Source organism: Scyliorhinus canicula, chromosome 1, assembly GCF_902713615.1.
Source record: "Scyliorhinus canicula chromosome 1, sScyCan1.1, whole genome shotgun sequence".
Lineage (NCBI taxonomy): Eukaryota > Metazoa > Chordata > Chondrichthyes > Carcharhiniformes > Scyliorhinidae > Scyliorhinus > Scyliorhinus canicula.
In genome coordinates, this window is record NC_052146.1 from 145,686,277 (window position 1) to 145,707,612 (window position 21,336).

The 21,336-nt window shown below is 45.9% G+C and overlaps 1 protein-coding gene across 1 annotated transcript in view; it reads right to left on the reverse strand.

Moving 5' to 3' along the window:
* Positions 1-21,336, reverse strand: part of angpt2b (angiopoietin 2b) — a 278,028-nt gene that overhangs the window by 184,427 nt on the left and 72,265 nt on the right. The window lies entirely within an intron of this gene.

A 21,336-nucleotide genomic window follows, 5' to 3' on the forward strand; every position in this document is an offset into this window, starting at 1 on the left:
ATAGCCGGCAGGGGCAGGTGGTGGAGTCCAACCGCCTACAGAAGCAGCGAGTGGTGCCGGTCACCCAGGCCGAAACCGCACGTGTGACGTCCGCGGTGGGGACAATGTGGGCTACGGTGTTGGACAAGGGTCAACGTGTGCAAGGTCTGTGGCATTCTGTGCAGGCAGGGCTGCCCACTCACAGACAACCATGTGCCAGAGTCACCTGGAGATTGCAGCTGTGCTCGTCAGTGTGGCCCAGTCACAGCAGGCCATTGCTGAGAGCATCGGCGGTATTGCCCAGGTGATGGCCCAGTCACTGCAGGCCATTGTTGAGAGCATCGGCGGTATTGAGCAGGTGATGGCCCAGTCACAGCAGGCCATTGTTGAGAGCATCGGCGGTATTGCCCAGGTGATGGCCCAGTCACTGCAGGCCATTGCTGAGAGCATCGGCGGTATTGCCCAGGTGATGGCCCAGTCGCAGCAGGCATTGTTGAGAGCATCGGCGGTATTGCCCAGGTGATGGCCCAGTCACAGCAGGCCATTGCTGACAGCATCGGCGGTATTGCCCAGGTGATGGCCCAGTTACAGCAGGCCATTGCTGAGAGCCTCGGTGGCATCGCCCAGCTGCTGGCCGCCGTCGCACAGACACAGAGGGGCAGTGGCCCACTCCCTGTGCTCCATGGCCACTAACGTTCAGACCTTTGTCGGTACCAGAGAGAGAATCCAGGACTGGCATCGCCAGGTGCCGGTGGGGCCTTGGGGAATGGTTCCACTCGCACCCCCATCCCATGGAAAAGCCCGGGGGGGCTTCGTGCACCCCGAGGGAGGAGGAGGTGCTGGGGCACGTGACAGTGACCCCTGAGGGGGAGGTCCCGGAACACCACAGCACCTAGGAACCCACTCCCACCCCTCCAGCCTCCTGTTCCTGGTGCATCTGGTGGGCAGCGGGCAAGAGGTTTCACAAAGGATGAGAAGAGCATTGTTCTGTCCTCACTGCAAGTTACCATCATTCTCCTGCAGTGTCAGGTCAGTCACTTTAGCATCCTGCCCATGAATGAAGTGAACATATTGAGGAACCACTGCAGACCACTCATTACTGGAAATATGTGAGACCCCATGTTGGAAGAGGTCTTCACACCCTCGTCCTGGTCGTCACCAAATTGAGATGCTTTGAGGGAATCCCTAGCCCTGCACCCCATGTGGGCCCTGACCGTCGCCCGAGGTCCTTCCTCCTCCTCTTCCGCGTAGCCCCTCACCACCCTCCTCAACATCCTCCTCATCCGAGGAGATGTGGCGCTCCTCCATCTCATCCTGATCCAGCTGCTCTCCCGGCTACAGGGCCAGGTTGCAGATTGCAGCTGACCACTATGGTGTGACATCCTCTGGGGCCTGTATTGGAGGGCTCCCCTCAACGGGTTCAGGCACCAGAACCACATCTTGAGTCGTCCAATTGCCTGATTAACCAATGCACCCATTGATGCATGAGCCACATTGTAGTGAGTCTCAGCGGGTGTTTGTGGCTTCCACACTGATGTCATCAGGCAGCTCCTGAGTGGATACCTTTTGTCTCTGAGGAGCCATCCCTTCAGCTGCAGCTCTCCCTCAAAACAGCTGGGATCTGCGAGTGCCCCAAGATGCAACTGTCATGCATGCTCCCCAGGAACCGGGCAGACACCTGCATGATGTGTATTGCGTTAACACAGATGATCTGGATATTGAAAGAATGATTCAAAAATGGTGCCCCATGCCATCATGAGGAGCACACAGCTATGTGGGTGGAGTTGATGACACCCTGCACCTGGGGCAAGCATGCAATGTGGGCAAGCCAATTGCGCTGGCATCCTGGTTCGCCTGGTACTGGTCTACGTTGATGCAAATGTGGATCCTCGCAATTAGAGTATTTGCGACCTCACTTATGCACTTGTGTGCTGCTGACTGGGAAATGCTGCACAGGTCACCCTTGAAACCCTGAAATGACCCGTTAGCATATAAGTTCTGAGTGGCAGTGACTTTCAGGGCCACAGACAATGGGTGACCTCCCACTCCATGTAGTGCCAATTCTTGCATCAGCTGGCACAGCTGGTCCACCAGCCCCTGGAACAGATGAAATCTTCTCCGGCACTCGACCTCTGACATTTAGAGGTTGCTCTGTTGGAAAACCTGTGACTGGTAGCATCTCCTCTGAGGCTCCGCCATCTGTGGCCCTACTCCCAGGTGATCACGGGTTTGTTATGTTCGGTGATCGATGTCTAGCAAGGAATCTACAGAACTTCTTGTGACTTTTCCAAATCAGAATTTTTATTAATGCACACATGGCAAGGAAACGACTTGGTACAGAGCAAGTTATCATGGAATTTCTTTATACTCCCCTGGAATGACCCCAATGCACGACTGTCTTCATGTATGTCTTATAACCTTCTTAGGATCACCGGATCTGCCCGCACATACATCTGAGTGCCTTGTGAGATGACCACTGGTTGGAGGTTGCACCCTCAACAATCTACAGTACTGTTTCCAGGCATTTCACCACAGAGCCCAGTCTCCATCCTCTGCAGGGTGCTGATCCAGGCTGGCAGTATGTTGGTATCGCTGCTGCTGGTAAATCACAATGAAAAGAATCGCCAGCTCCATGATTCTCCCAAATTAAAAATTGAAAGGAGGAGAACATTGATGAGGTGTCCGAACAATGCCCTGAACCTCAGCCCTCTCAGGATCTGGGATACCCACTCATGGGCATCATCCTATGTGAGAAAGTCTCACTCCCTCCCTTGTCATACAATAGCCACTTCCACACTGTTACCCCTTTGAACTCCACCTGAATGAAACACTTCGTCCCTGGAGAGCCTCAGCAGCCCATGTGTCTCCCTATGGGTAAAAGGTGAGGGTGGTTGCATGTATTCAATGGACCTGTGTTCTAACCTCACAGAGGAACAAAATGCTGTCTCTGTCATTCCTTAAAGAGGGTTACTGAAGAGCAAATTCACCAGAACGCTTTTCATGAGGGGCCACATCTGTGTCACATCCCTGTTATGTAAACGTGAGTTCAATGGAGTTCAATGCTTTGGGGCTAGGCTTGTAATGGGTTAGAAATTGAGTGTCGATCAGTGGCACACTCATGCATTGCAATGCTGACTAAGGTGGCACAATTAACTTGGCAAGGAGAAGTGATTAGCAACTGGCTTTCCCTTATAGCAGACAAGGATGACTGGCATGAGCATGTCAACTTCATCCTTAGATTCCACTCTCATTCCAACAGCTCTCAAGGTCTTCAGACTAAACAAGTCTTTCAACTGACATCTAATGGGAGCCCACACAGAGACCTCACAGTCACACCCTGTGCTCAGCCTGTGGATTCAACTCCTCCCATCCACTTTCCAACTGCCTCAGGCAATGCCTCAATGATTATATTACCAAGGTGGCATGGTGGCCTCACAGCACCAGGGACCAGGATTCAATTCTGGCCTTGGGTGACTGTGTGGTGTTTTCACATTTTCCCCGTGTCTGTGTCGACTTCCCCCGGGTGTCCAGGTTAGGTGGAGTGGTCATACTATATTGCCCTTTAGTGTCCAAAAGGTTATATGGGGTTACTTGTTTGGATTGAATTTGATTTATGTTCATATGTACCGAGGTGCAGTGTTCTGCGTACAGTCTAGACAGATCGTTCCATGTGTGAAAAAACATAGAACATACGGTAAGTACACAATATAAATACATAGACACATGCATCGTGTCAATAGACATATTGTAGTACTATCCTTAGAGAAGATGTGTGAAGAGATCAGTTCAGTCCATAAGAGGGCTATTCAGGAGTCTGGTAACAGCGGGGAAGAAGCTGTTTTTGAATTTGTTAGTGTGTGTTCTCAGACTTTTGTATCTCCTGCCTGATGGAAAATGTTGGAAGAGAAAATAATCTGGGTGGGAGGGGCCTTTGTTTATGCCTGGCCACTCTCCCAAGGCAGCAGGAGGTACAGACAGAGTCAATGAATGGGGGGGCGGGTTCGCCTGATGGACTGGGCTGTGTTCACGACTCTCTGTCGTTTCTTCCGGTCTTGGGCCGAGCAGTTGCTAGGCTGTGATGCAACCAGATAGGATGCTTTCTATTTTGCATCTGTAAAAAATTAGTAAGAGTCAAATTTCCTTATTTTCCTGAGCAAGTATGAATGCTGTTGTGCTTTATTAGTCGTGGCTTCGACATGGGTGGACCAGGACACCTAGAAATTTGAAGAAATCAACTATCTCCACCTTGGTTCTGTTGATACAGACAGGGATGTGTGCAATACTTTGCTTCCTGAAGTCAGTAATCAGCTCCTTAGTTTTCCTGAGGTTGAGGGAGAGATTGTTGTTGTTACACTACATCATTAGGTTCTCCATCTCCCTCCTAGACTCATCGTTGTTTGAGATTTGACCCACTACGGTTGTGTCGTCAGCAAACTTGTAGATGGAGTTGGAGCCAAATTTTGCCTCGCAGTCGTGTGTGTACAGGGTGTATAGTTGGGGGCTAAGTACACAGCCCTGCGGGTCCCTGGTATTAAGGACTATGTGGAAGAGCTGTTGTTGTTTATCCTTACTGATTGTGGTCTATAATGTGTTATCTGTGTTGGTCTGACATCGACTGCAACTGGATGCAGTAAAACGAGAAACAGGCTTACGACATAGGAGATGGTCCAACACTGTTTTATTGAACCTGCTGATTGTTGTACATAATCTGCTGTGGGTTGACACTCTATTCACCTAACTGATAACCTCCTACTGGCTTGACCAGACTGGCTCTCTACCACATGGTGATGATGTTCATTGGCCTGTGCACTGTGACTATCTCTCTAGCCGTGTCCTGTAAGAGATGGAGAGCCTTAATGCCCTGTGGGCTTTATAGTGGTGGTGTCCTGTCTGGTGGTAGGTTGTTTTGTGTCGTGTGTGTTCATTGGTTATCCTGTGTGTCAATCACTGCCTGTCTGCATCTCATGATATACATGAATGGATATTATGACAGTCTGTGGGTCAGGATGTCGAGGATCCAGGTCCAAGTTTTGGTGTTTTGATATGAGCTTGGCTGGGATTATGGTGTTGAAGGCAGAGCTGTAGTCAATGAATCTTTAACTTTATCTTTAACAATGAGTCTGACATAGGAGCCCTTGTTGTGAAGATACACCAGGGATGGGTGTAGGGCCAGGGTGATGGTGTCTACTGTGGACCGGTTGTGGCGGTATGCAAATTTCAGTGGATCAAGGCTTTCTGGGAGTATAGAGTTGATGTGTCTCTTGACCAACCTTTCGAAGCACTTCATTATGATAGATATCAAGGCCACCGGATAGTAGTCGTTGATGCACAATGCCTGGTTCTTCTTTGGCAACGGTATGACGGCGGTCTTCTTGAAGCAAGTAGGAACCTCGGAACGGAGTTGGGAGAGGTTAAAGATGTCCGCAATCATGCCCGCCAGTTGGTCTGTGCAGGATTTGAGTGCACAACCAGGGACTTTTCAAGGATTCACTTTCAAGAAGGCCAATCTGACTTCAGAAGCTGTGACGTTAGGTATGGGTGTATCAGAGGCTGCTGGGGCAATTGACAATGGTTTGATGGTTTCCTGCTCGAACCGAGCATAGAATGCATTGAGATCATCCGTGAGGGATGCACTGCAGCCAGAGATTCTACTCAGCTTTGCTTTGTAACCCGTTATGTTGTTTAAGCCTTGCCACAACTGACGAGAGTCCGTGTCGTTAGTCTGTGACTCGGGCTGGGCTACGGGGGATAAGGGACTTGTCATAATATACACCAGTATATCATGGTGCAGACACACACTGATGGACACACACAGGGACCAATCAACATGTACAAACACCGCAGCCAATCACCAGTTAGAATACACACACTATAAAGGCAGAGGGCACCACGGTTCCCGCTCATTCTGGGTGCTGCCTCTGAGTGTAACAAGAACTCATCCAGCCCAGCACAGACTCACAACACGTGCTGAGAGAATCAACTGGTTTGGACAATACTTAGGCCTCTAGTTTAAGTTAGCATCATTTAGACCCACAGTCATCGTGTGTTAGTTAGTTAGAAGTAGTTAATAAAATTGAGTTGAACCTTCATCAGTGTTGGAAGTGTCTGTTCATCTCTCAAGTCTACACTAGCCAACACTTCAGGACTGGGCCTAGGTACGGTGTTCTTTCGGAGGGGCGGTACAGACTGAAGGTCCGAATGACCTCCTTCTGCAGTGTAGAGATTCTCAAATCTAATGTGGACACGATAAGTGCTGCCTGCAAATGAGCTAAAGGCTTACAACCATGAAGGGACGTTAAGGCCTGCGAGTGACCCTACCCACCGAGATGCCAATACTGAATCTTTCCCCTGCCCTGCGTTGAACTTATCTGGGTTACCAGCCTCCTCTCCAGTACCTTTTCTTCAACTTTCAACCTGGAGGGTGATGGCAACCTGAGCACTCACCTCCAATATCCCCTCCAGAGATGACGTCGTCTGCATTTCGTTTTTAAAGAGCTGTTGTCGGGCAGCACGGTGGTGCAGTGGTTAGCACTACTGTCTCAGGTTCGATCCTGGCCCTGGCTCATGGGAAAAAAGTAATTGGGTACTCTAAATTTAATTTAAAATAAAAAAAAGAGCTGTTGTGAATCTCGCCGGGGTGATGAAGATTCAGTGAGGGGGAGGTGGAGTCACGATGCTTGCTAATGATATGCTAATGTATTCAAATGAGGTTCCCAACCTTTCACACTGCGTCACCAGTGAGGGGCCTGTAAAATTGTAAAATGCGAATCTCGCCGTATTTTCCATCCATGACGCTATTCTCAATGTTGGCTAACACGGCCTCAAAATTCTGCCTATTGTTTGCACTGCAGCTTATGTTGCCTTTAACACCTATATCAAAATGGACATCTGAGTAAATGGTTGTTACAGTGAGGATAAGTGAATCAGATTAGGCACTGAGATCTTAGTCTGACTTGAATGAGTCAAAGAAGCCAAACTCTATATCAATTCTGATGCTAAGGTCACACCACAGCCAATAGATACAAGTAGAAGTTGGGTCCTGTCCAGACATCTAAGCATCGGCGTGAATGCTGAAAGGAACAAATGCAACGAGAGCAACCAAACTTAAATTAGATTAGATTTCTGACTCATACCTTTTGAACTTAAATGTTATAAAACATCACTGAAATGAAAGTTAAAGATTTTGAGAGCAGCTCCTCAATAGCTCAATGAGGGGTTGTTACAGTGATGGTGAGTGAATCAGATTAGACACCGAGACACAGACATTCCGTGTAGATTTATAGAGACCAAAAATGTCTATAAAGAGATATGAGTTTCCCAGTGACTAATGGAATCAGGTGACAAAATGTAATATTTTAAATATTCTGGAATTTTCCAATGCTCCCCGCAGAGGAGGCAGCTCGACATTGGTGCCAGTGGGATCATTTGATGCTGCCAAATTTGCATGGCTTGTCCATCCCTCCGCTAGGGAACCAGTGCCAGGGGTTGACTTTGACAGGACTGGAACATCCCACCAGTGGAAAGGGCTGGAAAATACCACCCAATGACTAGATCAAAAAGTCTAAATTCAGCACAGACTAAATATAACGGGCAATTGGACAATCAATACACCAAAGTACAGAAAGGATATTTCCCATGGACTAATTAACTCCAGCGGAAATGCTTTCATGACCCATTTGTACATTACACCACACTCTTAACAGACATGTAGCCTTGTAGATTAAGTCCCACATTCCTCCTGGATTTCAGTAGGTTCCCTGCTTGCTGATGCAACAGGTTTGTCTTCTGGTGCCATTTCAAATTCCCTTCACTCAGTCTCAATATCTTGGAACTGACTTTCAGCCACATGGCCCAATCTAGCAACTCCTTGAACCTTAAGTCTCCACAGATCCTGTCTCTTTGAAAGGAACATCCGCTCCCCTTCAGGATCCCGCTAGTTGTTGATATAAAACAACTTTTTCCCCTCAACGTTTCAGGACAGCAATTGATTCGGTCTCCCTCAGTCTCTGAGTCTGATAGTCTATGGTCTATGTCCAGAATGACCAACTTTGAGTCAAAACCCATAACTTGATATGTAATAAGTTTTGACTTGGGCTACTTTCTCATAACAACCAGGTAACATGGTCCTATCTCCAGGCACATACCAGTTTTGTATGATTTCACCATCCTACTACTCAGGATGTTCTATTTCATTTTATTCCTTAAGAGTAATGTTTACAAACATCTTGTACTGATGGATAGCTGCAGGCAACTTCAAAAATGCTAATTGTTTTCAGTTCCTCTTTTCCATCTATGTTTAGGTGTTTATAAACATTGATGTTGGGAACCATGGGGTGGGGGGGGGGGGGGGGGTTCAAATGTATTGAACTGTGAAGGGAAAGATAAATAAAGAAATCTCCTGCCTGCTGTGTATAAACCATTGAGCTGTCAATCAAAGGCTCGTCAAAGGCACTGGTCTGTGAAATTGAATGAAGAAGCAATTCAATGGCTCTCAGGGGTGTTCTAACCTTTTCAAGTGTTGTGAGCATTCTAGGAAGGCTCAGAGACTTAAATAAATCTGCTGTGTTAAAAGAACCGGGTTGCTTGAGCAGATGTGGGAAAAGGGCATGTCCCTGAGGCTTCCTAGCATGTATCCTCAATGAATTGTTTGCTCTGCTCTGCAGCTGTCAAGAAGGGCAGTTCAAAGTGAGCATGTTGCATCAAAGTGTTCACAGTACTCAGCCAAGGATGATGATTTTGATCACAGAGTTGCCTGAAATCACCAGGCCAAGTTTATTCATTCATGGGAGAGAGGCATTGCTGACTGTGCCAGCATTTATTGTCCATCCCTAAATTCCCTTGAGGAGGTAGTTAGCATCAGCCACATTGTTATGGACCTGGAGCCCCATGTAGGCAAGACGAGGTAAAGGTGGCAGATTTCCTCCCCCAAAAGGACATTAGTGAACCAGATGGGTTTCTATGACAATCGACAATGGTTTCATGGGCATCATTAGACTTGAGATTCTAGATCTGTTTTTTATTGAATTTAAATGTCATCAGTGGCCATGATAGGATTTAAACGCTGGCCCCTTGAGCACCACACTGTATCTCTGGATTACTAATCCAGTGATAACACCACTGTAATACCGCCTCCCCTTGAAAGGGGAGCCATGCGACCCCAATCTGGGGGACAGCCCCGACCCATGTCAATCCCTCAATCCCAGCCCGAACCCATCCAAACCTTCGGACCCTCAGGGGACACTTGCTCTGCAGCCTAGCAGCAGCAGAGGGGCACATGAGCACTAGGTTTACCTCCTTGGCCCCAGTCAGAAGGTGCTCAGGCTAGGGTGTCACTGTATCCAGCCCATTGTCATTTCCCAATGTGTGAAAAAACAAACGCTTTGGAAACCTCTTCCTTCCCAAGCAAAGTGATTTGCAATCACCAGTAATTATTTGAATCATACGCTATGCTGTGGGCAGCATGGTAGCACAAGTGGACAACACTGTGGCTTCACAGCGCCAGGGTCCCAGGTTCGATTCCTGGCTCGGGTCACTGTCTGTGCAGAGTCTGCACGTTCTCCCCGTGTCTGCGTGGGTTTCCTCCGGGTGCTCCGGTTTCCTCCCACAGTCCAAAGACATGCAGGTTAGGTGAATTGGTCATGCTAAATTGCCCTTAGTAACCAAAAAAGGTTGGGAGGGTTTATTGGGTTACCGGGACAGGAAGGGAGTGAGGGCTTAAGTGGGTCGGCGCAGACTCGATGGGCCAAATGGCCTCCTTCAGCATTGTATGTTCTGTGTAAATCTATGTATGTAAGTTAACGGATGGGATAAAAATTATATATTTTTTAAAATAAATTTAGAGTACCCAATTCATTTTTCCAATTAAGGGGCAATTTTAGCATGGTCAATCTACCTATTCTGCAGATCTTTGGGTTGTGGGGGTGAAACCCACACATACACAGGGAGAATGTGCAAACTCCACATGGACAGTGACCCAGGGCCGGGATCGAACCTGGGACCTCGGCGTCATGAGGCAGCAGTGCTACTCACTGCGCCACCGTGCTGCCCATAAAAGTTATACAGTATTTACCATGTCCAACAGATTTGCTCCAGTATATGTTGACAACTTTGAGTAACAAGTTGCCAATAATCTGTCCAAGTATGTGTATATTATTTCACAACATTGAGGATTTTATCCCCAAGGCAATAGATGTCTTTGTGACTTCATTAACAATGCAATTTAAATTGCACCTATGGTAGTTTGAGTTGCTGGATGACACAATGAAAGAGCAGATCCTTCATACAACATGAAGCCTATTGAAACCACAATGTTGCTTTTCTTTACATTAATTTTGTCTGGTTTTCTTTGCCGTAGGTTTCCACTAGAAATCAACTTTCGTACACCTGACGTAAATCCTATGATCAGTTCCGAGCTTGTAAGTATGAACATGGGATTTTCCTTTTTTCATTGAAGAGTCAACGAAAAGAAGTAGGTCCCCAGTGTTTGCATGATCAAACGGATATAGGAGAACACAATGTAAATTGGAACAAGGTAATCAGTTGATGAAAAGGATGGGTTTTAAAAGCCAGTAGATTGTTTGAAGAAAGAAAGAACATAAAGAGGTCCACAATTGGGATCTCCTGAGAAGCAATTAATTGGAATATGCCTTTGAGTAGGCTTTACATTGACTTTTAACTTCCTTGAAAGTTTGCGCATCACATGACTTAGTGAGATATCAAAATGATGCCAAACTTCTATAGGGCTTTTGAACAGGTAAGAAACTGTGCAATCCTTCACCAATCAGCTTGAAGTATTGTTACTGAACAGTCCAGAGTCTAAATCAAGAAATGTCAGACAGAGTAATTAATGCAATGTCAAATTTGGTACTGAAAGCAAATAAAGGGAGGGAAATAAAGATTGGATGACGTGAGCAAAGGGGGGCAGCACAGTGGCGCAGTGGGTTAGCCTCGCTGCCTCACGGCACCAAGGTCCCAGGTTTGATCCCGACTTGGGTCACTGTCCATGTGGAGTTTGCACATTCTCCCCGTGTTTGCGTGGGTTTCGCCCCCACAACCCAAAAGATGTGCAGGCTAGGTGGATTGGCCATGCTAAATTGCCCCTTAAATGGAAAAAAAAATTGGATACTCTAAATTAAAAAGAAAGAGACGTTTAAAACAGGCAGAAATTAATGCAATTAATTAAAAGGATAATTGAAATGAAATGAAATGAAATTGAAAATGGCTTATTGTCACAAGTAGGCTTCAATGAAGTTACTGTGAAAAGCCCCTAGTCGCCACATTCCGGCGCCTGTCCGGGGAGGTTGGTACGGGAATCGAATCATGCTGCTGGCCTGCTTGGTCTGCTTTAAAAGCCAGCGATTTAGCTCAGTGAGCTAAACCAGCCCCAGACATAATTTTTTATGTCTGTAACAATTAAAAGCTTCACACTAGTGACATTTCAGTGACAGAGAGATATTTTTGACATTAACATTGTGAAAAAAGGATCCTTACACTGAAATAGACGAGTCCTAACACCTGTATGAATTAAATCCATGTCTACAAAAGCGGTACGATAACATCATGCTACTCAATACATTTGAAGAAGGAACTTTATTATAACATGCTATTTTTTTCAACTTATAATGAAAAGTGCATCTCGAACAGCAATGCATCTGCATGATGTTAATATTCAGTTTATATATAGATGATGATGAGGACAGTTAGCCTCACTGTTATCATTACAATACATTCTGGCCTGATTAGTGATGAATCATAAATTTGGAGAATCAGCATAATGAATGAAAGAAGAAAACTTGTGTTTATATGGCACACTCATGACCTCAGGACATCTTAACATACATCTCAGTCAATTAAACATAATCAGTGTTATAATATAGGAAATCATAGAACCAGCAGTCTTCATCTCCCTTTAGCTGTTGGTCCTCTGAGGCTCAGGGAAACCAGCCAGCCAGAGTTTAAAGCAGGAACACAAAAATAAAACCCTGAGCCGCACTACCTGATCAAAATATTTAAGTAAGGGATCCATCTCTTCGGAACAAGTTCATCATCAGCCCTCCAGCCCACTGTGGCATTTCCATAACTGTAAGAACTGCAAGGGTTAATGAAGTGTCCAGAGTAGCCACTAGAGGGAGCTACAGTTACAAGTATATAAGGCAGTGATGCTAAGCCTTGTGGGAAAGCGTGTGCAGTAGTTAGCTGGAGAGAGTACAGTGTGAGTAAGAGCAGATCATAGTTTATATCAGTATAAAGATTAGCTGTAGATGAGTGTAGTTTAAATGTTCATAATCAATTGTGTATTCTTTAGGATAATGTGTCAAATCCAAATTAGTAGTGTTAATAAATCTATAGCTTTGTTTAAATTCAAACAATTTTGTGCTCCTTGTGAACACTACTCTAACCATCCTGAATTTAGCAATACAAAGAACATCACATCCACCTCCATTCAAATCAGGGTTGGGCAGGTTTGAATCGGGCCAGGTTAAGGTGGGTGAACCTTTCATTTTTACTTCCTATCTGACCCAAATCAGCACATGGTTGGAGGTTAAAATTCCCCTCGGTATTTTGTTCTAATACTGAGACTATCCTTTTCAATACAACTAGTCTGCATGGAAATGACAAGATGCGAAATGTAACGTGTAATCCAGTTCTAAAGTGAAAACTAAATGCAAAATCTGGTTGATATTCTGCAGGATCTTCTGTTTCTAAAGCAGAAAATGTGCTGAGCTGGCAGCTCATGTATTTTGTGGTCTGGAAATGTACTCCAGTTGCCAGGGCAGTACATCTCAAGTCTCCCTTCCACATCACCCAGACCAATGGATGATGCCAAAAAGCATCTTACTGTGTATTTTAATCATAAAATAGCGACTTGTCACCTTTTGTTCCGAGCAGGAAATCAGTTGGCTTACCCTGATTTTTCTGGGAGAAGTTCAGCCACAGTTGTTGGATGAATTGAGCCATTTTAGCCTCAGAAAAGTGGATTTAAGAACAATTTAGAACATGGTGCTGCACTGAATATGTCACAATTTCATTTTATGACAGAACGAGTTGAAAACATTTCCGTAACTCTGTCCTATCTAAGTCCTTCTTTTTCAAGAGTACCGGTAACTCCTATAAATAACCGAAAGCCTTTGTCAATATTTACTGCCAGTGAGTAATTTTAATGATTCTGAAAGGATAGATCCTTTGGTAAATTTGGAAGTTTGGCCTTCAGTTCCAGATTCAATGTTGCATGCACCAAACTGTAATTTAGTTGTTTAAGCAGAGCAGCATTGACATCCCATCCCAGCAGGTTACAGGAGTTCTAACATCACCCTTGGCTGACATTCCAGTTCGCATGTTCTCTCTCCAACAGCAAGAGAGCGTGGCTAGAGGAGAGCAAGAAGGGGCGCTGGTGTGAGATGGACTCGCAGAAAATATCAATATCCTGTTATAATTAAAATACAACTGCTGTCAGCCTCCAGCAAACATTTTGTAGTCCACAGCGAATTTTACTGTAGAGAGGCCCCGGGAGAATGTAAACTTTGTTCAATAGAGGGGGTAGAAAAGCTATTGATCGTGACTTTGAGAAGCTCAAAGCCCATGCATCCCCAATACATCAGCAAATTTAAAATCATAGAATTACATGAAGCTTACAGCACAGAAACAGGTAATTCTGTCCGACTGGGGCATGCTGGCGTTCCTGCTGCACACGTGCTCCCCTACTCCATCTAACCCGATCAATACTCCTTTCTCCCTCATGTGGTGACATAGCTTCCTTCTTAAAGACATATGCAGTTTACCTCCATTGCTCCCTGTGGTGGCGAGTACTGCACTCTCACCATGCTCTGTTATTTCCCTGTTAAATATATTAGTGTCTCTCACATTTATGACCATTACTTTTCATCTCCTCTGTAAGTCAAAGTACATTCTCTATCTCAATGCTATCAAGCCTATCAGGTCTCTCCTCAGCCCTTGCTTTTCAAGAAAATATATAAAGTATGGACAATGGACATTGTGGCATTAAAAGAAAAGTGCATGTTTTGCTGTTGAGTGGTTATTATCTCAATTGAGCATTGAGTTGGTTCCAATGCTAACAATGGCTGTCAACTTATGCTCACTGTGTCACACCATGGCTCGAGAGCAGGAAATTCCATAGCATGTTAATGGGCGAGATTCTCAGTTCCCTCAGCTGCATGTTTTTTGGCAGCGCGCCGTTCGCTGGCAGCGGGATTCTCTTCTCCCGCCACTAGTCAATATGATTTCCCATTGAAGCCACCGCATGCCGCCAGGAACCCTGCGGGTGTGGGTGTACTGCCGGCGTGAAAAGACAATCCTAATGGCTGAAATATATCAGCCAACATATATATATATAAGGGACTGCATTGACTGGTGTCGCTCACAATTTCAACAGAGAAAGTTTCCATCGACTCTTGGAATCACAGAATCACTGAATGACAGAATCGTACAGCGCAGAAAAGGCCCTTCGGCCCATCGGGTCTGCACCGCCGCATGAAAGGCACATGATCTGCCAATTCTAATCCCATTTGCCAGCACTTGACCCATAGACTTGAATGTTAAGACGTGCCAAGTAGTCATCCAGGTACTTTTAAAAGGATGTGAGGCATCCCGCCTCTACAACCCTCCGAGGCAGTGCATTCCAGACCATCACCACCATCTGGGTAAAAGGGTTTTTCCTCAAACCTCCCCTGAATCTCCCACCCCTCACCTTGAACTTGTGTCCCCTCGTAACCGACCCTTCAACTAAGGGGAACAACTGTTCCCTATCCACCCTGCCCATGCCCCTCATAATCATGTGCACCTCGATCAGGTCGCCCCTCAGTCTTCTCTGCTCCAGCAAAAACAACCCAAGCCTATCCAACTTCTCTTCATAACTAAAATGTTTAATCCCAGGAAACTTCCTGGTAAAATGCCTCTGCACCACTCCAGTGCAATCGCATCCTTCCTATCATATGGCGATCGGAATCCTAGCACACATTTACATTTCTCCAATAGCTCTACAAAATGGACAACCTGCCAAGTGATAATTCATGCCTCATACTAATTTCATTTTTCATTCCAATAATTCATGCCTCTGCTGGTGAAAGTATCATTCCCTTTCTTTGAATTCTGCAAAGGATGTTAAATCATTTTCATTTCAGAGCTTGGAGTTTCTGAGAAATATGCAAGTCTTAAATCAAATTGAAACACAATGGAACAAAGAGGGCACATATTTCTGTGGGAGTCACTTGGCTGAGGCTGACTGTGTGACAGGGCATCATGTTGGTATTGAGTTCCTGGAAGCAGAATTCAAAGTTCAGTACAGGGAGGAAAATGCACGTTATTCCTTTGTAAGGATTTGATGCTGTATAATGTAAATAAAAAAGTATTAGGATGCGGGATGTACTGTAGGTCACGTCTGTAATCCAATCTAGGTCAGTCGATTGGGTTGAAGGTTGCCTTGCCCTGCCAGCATTAAGAATTGGATATGTAATAAGTAGGCGATTAACTCACCCTAACTCCAAGAAAACAGGAACAAAACCTGTTTGCAAATTTGCACATTAAATCGTCAATCTCACTCAGAGAGGCCACTGCTGCAACACAAATGGCAATATGGAGAATTACGATAATTAGTGTCCGGTAAAAGATACTTTTCTGCAGTCAATCAGTGCTGTTGAGGAAACAAGAGGCAGCTTTCCTGTGCTTACAGCCATGGCATCACTAACATGGCAGTGTTTGAGAATCAAGCCGAGTGCGAGATACGGAAAGTGTTGCATTCCTGCACCTTGTTGGTGAGAAAGATGTCAAAAATTAAACAACCTACAAACGAAGTGTGTTATAACGCACAAGAATTACGTGCACATTTATTCAGCCCTTCAAATTAACCTTCGCTGTAACATTCTCAGTTAACCACTGGCATGCAACGTGTTTTGAAATTCTTCCATATTGTCTGATAAATCATGAAGCACATCCTGTTTATAATGTTGGTCCTATGATAATCCTCTTTGTAATTACCCCTCACTGTAATCCATTTCAACTTCCACTCACTATAGCCCATTTTGTGACATCCCTCTTGCTATAATATTCGTTATGAAAGACCCCTTCCTACATTTTTTCTGAATGGTTCCTAAATGCAGTGACACTGTCATGCAGTGGAATTGAAAATGAGATGCTATGTCATTTTGGAGCCTTTACATATATAACTATAAACATAGTTCTGTGGCACACTTCATTTGCCCTAAGTTATCATGTTTGCCTCACTTGGCAAAGTAAGTATCATTTCACGAGCTCCACAACATACTTGTTATCTGTTACAGTGAGTCCTTTAGTCAAACTACACAAGCATTTGATGGCTATTTTACAGATTGCACACATCTGGAAGAAAAGCCATACTATGGGAACACAGAGTGACGGGCAAATTAGAATGTTATGGGAAACAGTGGCATTCTGTAGAACCTAGCAAAACCAATTATGTAGCTATGTTATGAGAATATGAGCAGAACATTTATGGCAGATTTAAAATAGGAATACTGTAGTCATCGAGAAGATGTTTCAATTTGCAAATTTTTTTTTGAAACCCATGTTCTCATCAGCAGCCTGTTTTATATTTAAATGTCACCATTTCATTCCTGACAAGCCAATGATACATTTTTACTCAGAAATGCATGTAACTACTCTCCCAACAAGAAATAAACCTGCTCCAGATACAAGAGCATGTATTTAAAAAAAAAGATATAGTTTGCATTTATACAGTGGGCAGAATTTTACAGCCACTTTGCAGTATGGACGGGTATGGAAACTGCGACGAGCCACTCAATAGTCCATTGACTTTGGAAATACTGGATGATCCCACTGCGGGCCGATGGGGGGCGGAAAATTCTGCCCTGTCTCTTTCACTTCTATAGGTTGTCCCTAAAGTACCTGACAGTTAATGAATGAATTTGTTCACAATTAAGATCATGGCCCAGATCCAAAATAGTGGAAAAGTCACACCGCCAAACACAGGACTTCCCATTTTCATGGGGGTGGGCGTGGGGGGTGGGAGGGTGCAAGGGGAGGTGGCGTGCATCGTTTACAGAGGCAGCTGGCCATTTATATCATCAGCTATCTCCACTAAAGTGGGATTTTTGTCGGCCAGGAGTGTGAAAGCCAGTGTGTAAATTCGACCAGGTAGGAGCTTGTATGGATTCATTTGGATAGCGAGGGTACCACTTTGTTGAGGTAAGGTACACCTTTGGATCTGGTTCCAGGACACATGTGGGGTATGTCAGGTGACTTTTGGGGTAGGCCAGGTGTCATGTGGAATTTTTAAAGAGGCACAGATGCATGTAGAAAAAATGTTTGAAGTCATTGTTCAAGCTCATTGGAAACGTCATCAGTCCTGTCAACGTCAATTGTGAAAATTGCCAGCAGCACTTGCCAAATTCTCAAGACAATTAAAACCCCTGGGGCAGAATTTCCTGGCCTTTCCTACTGGGGGATCTTCCGGTCCAGCCAAAAGTGCCCCCCCCACCCACACACCTCCCGCCCCCACCCAATATCGGGTTCCCTAGCAGCATGGCCTCCAAGAAACATAAATCGCCATTGACTTCAGTGGGACCAGAAGATTTGAACGGTAGCCAATGGCAAGCCACTTCCGCTGCCAGAAACACTGCAGAATAGTGGGGGGGGGGGGACTTGAATTAAATGTTTGTTGATGTGAAGCTTGGGGGGCGGAGAACTTGAGTTAAATGTTTGTTGATGTGAGGCTTTATTTAGTTGACAGAATGTAAATACAGTAGAAAAAGAATTATGAATGAGAGCGGGCCATTGCTTCTAATCAGCAATGCAAAACAATGGCTGGAATAACAATACTTGAAAGCATACTTACCTCCTCTTAAAAAGTACTTTGAACCCTCCAAAGGTTGTTTGGGGCCTGAATCAGAAGAGTTCCCAATGGCCCCAGCGTAGTCCAGCAGCATCAGCTTTAAGGAGGCCATTTCCCATATTTTACTGCACTAGCTGCTGCTGAGCAGGTACGTTTAATAGTGTGGTGGGTGGGAGGAGTTGGAGTTGCGGATGCCAAAGGTCGAGAGGTTAGGGGTCTCGGAGGTTGGGGGTCTCGAATATCGTGGGCGTTTGGGGGGTCGGATATTGGGGAGTGGGTGTTGGGCTGGGTCAGGGGTCCAGGTAGTTTAGGCAGTTTGAGTTGGGTTAGGGATGAGAGCTAGGCCCACGGGTTAGTGGAGGGGGTGTCCCATGCAGGTGGGCGATCGGAGGGCGGGAAGAATCCCATGGGGGCCTGTATCATGGTCTTTATAATAGTTACACTGAGGTTAGAACAGGTTTTAATTCTTCTGACCTTTTCTGAGTGACGATTAACGTAACCCTGACAGAACCATCCGAAGTTAACGATTTAAATCACTTTCTTGGATGGTTGTCAGTGAATCAAATTGTCCTGGGGAATTTAGCGCTTCTGGGCAATTACTTTACAAATGCTTATTTGGGAAGTTCCAAGTGGGATTCCCCAGCGCATCCTTGAAGTACTCCCCAAATCCGACCCTGGAGAACCATGTTATACCTGAGTTTTCTTTCCAATAAAGTAAAATCCGCAATGGACACTTAGAACGTTATCTTACCTCATCTCTGCATGAAACTTGAGGTGTGCCCATGGTGGATTTTTTGGATTCTTGTGCATGGTAGGTGTAAGGGCAACGCTAAGTGGGTGAGGGTCATGGTTTGGCATCGCTTGCCACAAAAATGGCATAGGGGTTATAAAGGAACATGGGGTGGATAGATGTTCATTGGTTGGAAAATGGGCGATAAACGGCCACGAGATGGGGTATAGATTAGCACGTAAAGTATGAGGGATTATGGGGGTGGATGGGGAGAATTTCTTCACTTAGAGGGTATGAGGGGTTATGGGGCCTTGAAGTGGCTTGCAAGGGGCATGGGGAGTGTGCGGAGATGTAAGGGTGTGTGGGTTGAGGGCTGGGGGATGTTTCTTTTTTTCATTTTTATTCGGAGCCAGGAATTTGCTCATCTCTGCAACTAACCAGTGAGCGAAAATCTGGGCCCACGACATAATGTCAGACACAAGGGGCGGGATTCTGCGTCCCACCGCACCAGATTTCTGGTGCAGTGCACCCCTGGGATTCTCCATCCCACAAGCCGGGCAATGGAGTTTCCCATTGTGGGCAGCCCCACGCTATCGGGAAATCCCCAGGCTGCCGGCGCAACCGAGAATCCCAACAGCGGAGAATCCAGCCCAAGGTTCTTTATCCCGGCAACTTAACTCTTCAAACACTAATATTTTAATACTGCACAGATGCATTCTTGTTGCTATCCCCAAACCCATCTGCTACCTCTCAATAAACCAAATTCCTGAAGACAACACCCAACTTAATGTCAGCGCATTAGCATTAATGAGGTGGTGCTTTATTGCATTGGAGCAGAAGATATTTGGAAAGAATAGTTCAATATATTTTATCAAATCACATACCTCTAACGCAGAAGTAAGGAATTACTTCAAGCGATTACTTTCCACAGCTCCACCTTTGTCAGTAGTGTCTGGGGAGTGAAATAGAAAGAGCCACCATTTTCTTGCTTAGCTACTTGCAGGCTGGACATGGGGCCCAATTATAGGCCAACATTGCGGTCATTACATTGCTGGCCTTTATTGACACTGTTGAACTTGACACTGCAGAACTTAAATCTTGTCGTTAAAAGGGTTGATACATGATTAAAAGCAAATTGCTGTGGATGCTAAAATCTGAAACAAAAGAGAAAATGCTGGAAAATCTTCGCAACTCTGGCAGCATCTGTAAGGAGAGAAAAGAGCTAATGTTTCAGGTCCGATGACTCTTTGTCAAAGCTTTGACAAAGAGTCATTGGACTCGAAACGTTAGCTCTTTTCTCTCCCTACAGATGCTGCCAGAGTTGCTGAGTTTTTCCAGCATTTTCTCTTTTGATTCATGATTAAATGGCAGCACTGACAGTTTGAGGCAAGTTCAATTTGCTCTTCTAGTGCAAATGTAGCAATTTCTTGGAAAAGGGAGATTTAACAGTGAGTTCTCATTTTGGGGAGGCTAAGGGGCAGAAATCATCCAGCAATTTAATTCATGGCATATCTGTTCCTTTCTGCTGCATGAATTACACCCAAATAATGGCACGGCCATTAACCTCTGTAATCTTCTCAGCGGGGTATTGGGTGGGATTCTCCAATAATGGGGCTATGTCTCCGCTCCTGCGAGAAAACGGGCGCGAAATACTCCCGACTTTTTTCTAGAAAGTCTGGAGTGATTCTACGTTTTTAAGGGGGTTAGCAGGGCCGCAGAGTGCTCCACGCAGATCCGGCTGCCGATACGGAACCCTGGACTTTCGGCCGCAGGTCTGCGCATGCGCATGACGGCTGCCTGAAGCGTCGGCACCGCGTGACATGGCAGAACCACACAGCGGGCCGGCTCCGAAGAAATAGACTCCTCCCAGATCGTGCACGTCCAATCGCGGACCCCGATCGCGAACCTAGCCATCATGGAGGCCCCCACTCGGTGATGGATCTCCCCACCCCCCCCCCACCAGGATTTCCACCGCAGCCACGACTCCAGGCTCCCGCCGGGTGGAACCGTACATGAACCACGCTGGCGGGAACTCGGCTGGTCATCAGCGGAGAATTGCCACAGGGGCCTCTTTCAAAGGCCTCCGACTGGCACTGCGTCGACCGCGCGTGCGTGACTGGCAGCGATTTTCTGGTCGCCAGAGAATCGTGGGAAGGTGTCGGACCCGATCGCGGGTCTGATGTCCCATTCTCCACCCCCGCGTCGGGCGCGAATGCGGCGCGAAGTCTCGGAGAATCCTGGCCATCGTCTATGTTTGTAATTTCAGTGACAGTTCTCATTGGATCCTAGGAGTTCCAGTGGAAAAGTCTGATCCCGTATCGTACAAGGTCAACACCAGGGAGAAAATCATAAAATAAAGTGGGCTACCGCAGGAAAGAGAACTCTCTATTGCAGAAGCTACTCCAGCGTAATACCCTCAACATCCATGGAACCTACCTTCATGCTGCTAAACCCAAGTGTCACTCCCAAGAGGATAAAGACCCGATGTCAGGAATGGAGATTGGAATAACTGGCCCACAGCCAGATCACAATGTGGAGAAAGAGCCCGAGGCAGCAGGGTAGCATGGTGGTTAGCATAAATGCTTCACAGCTCCAGGGTCCCAGGTTCGATTCCCGGCTTGGGTCACTGTCTGTGCGGAGTCTGCACATCCTCCCCGTGTGTGCGTGGGTTTCCTCTGGGTGCTCCGGTTTCCTTCCACAGTCCAAAGATGTGCGGGTTAGGTGGATTGGCCATGATAAATTGCCCTTAGAGTCCTAAAAAATATAAGGTTAATGGGGGGGTTGT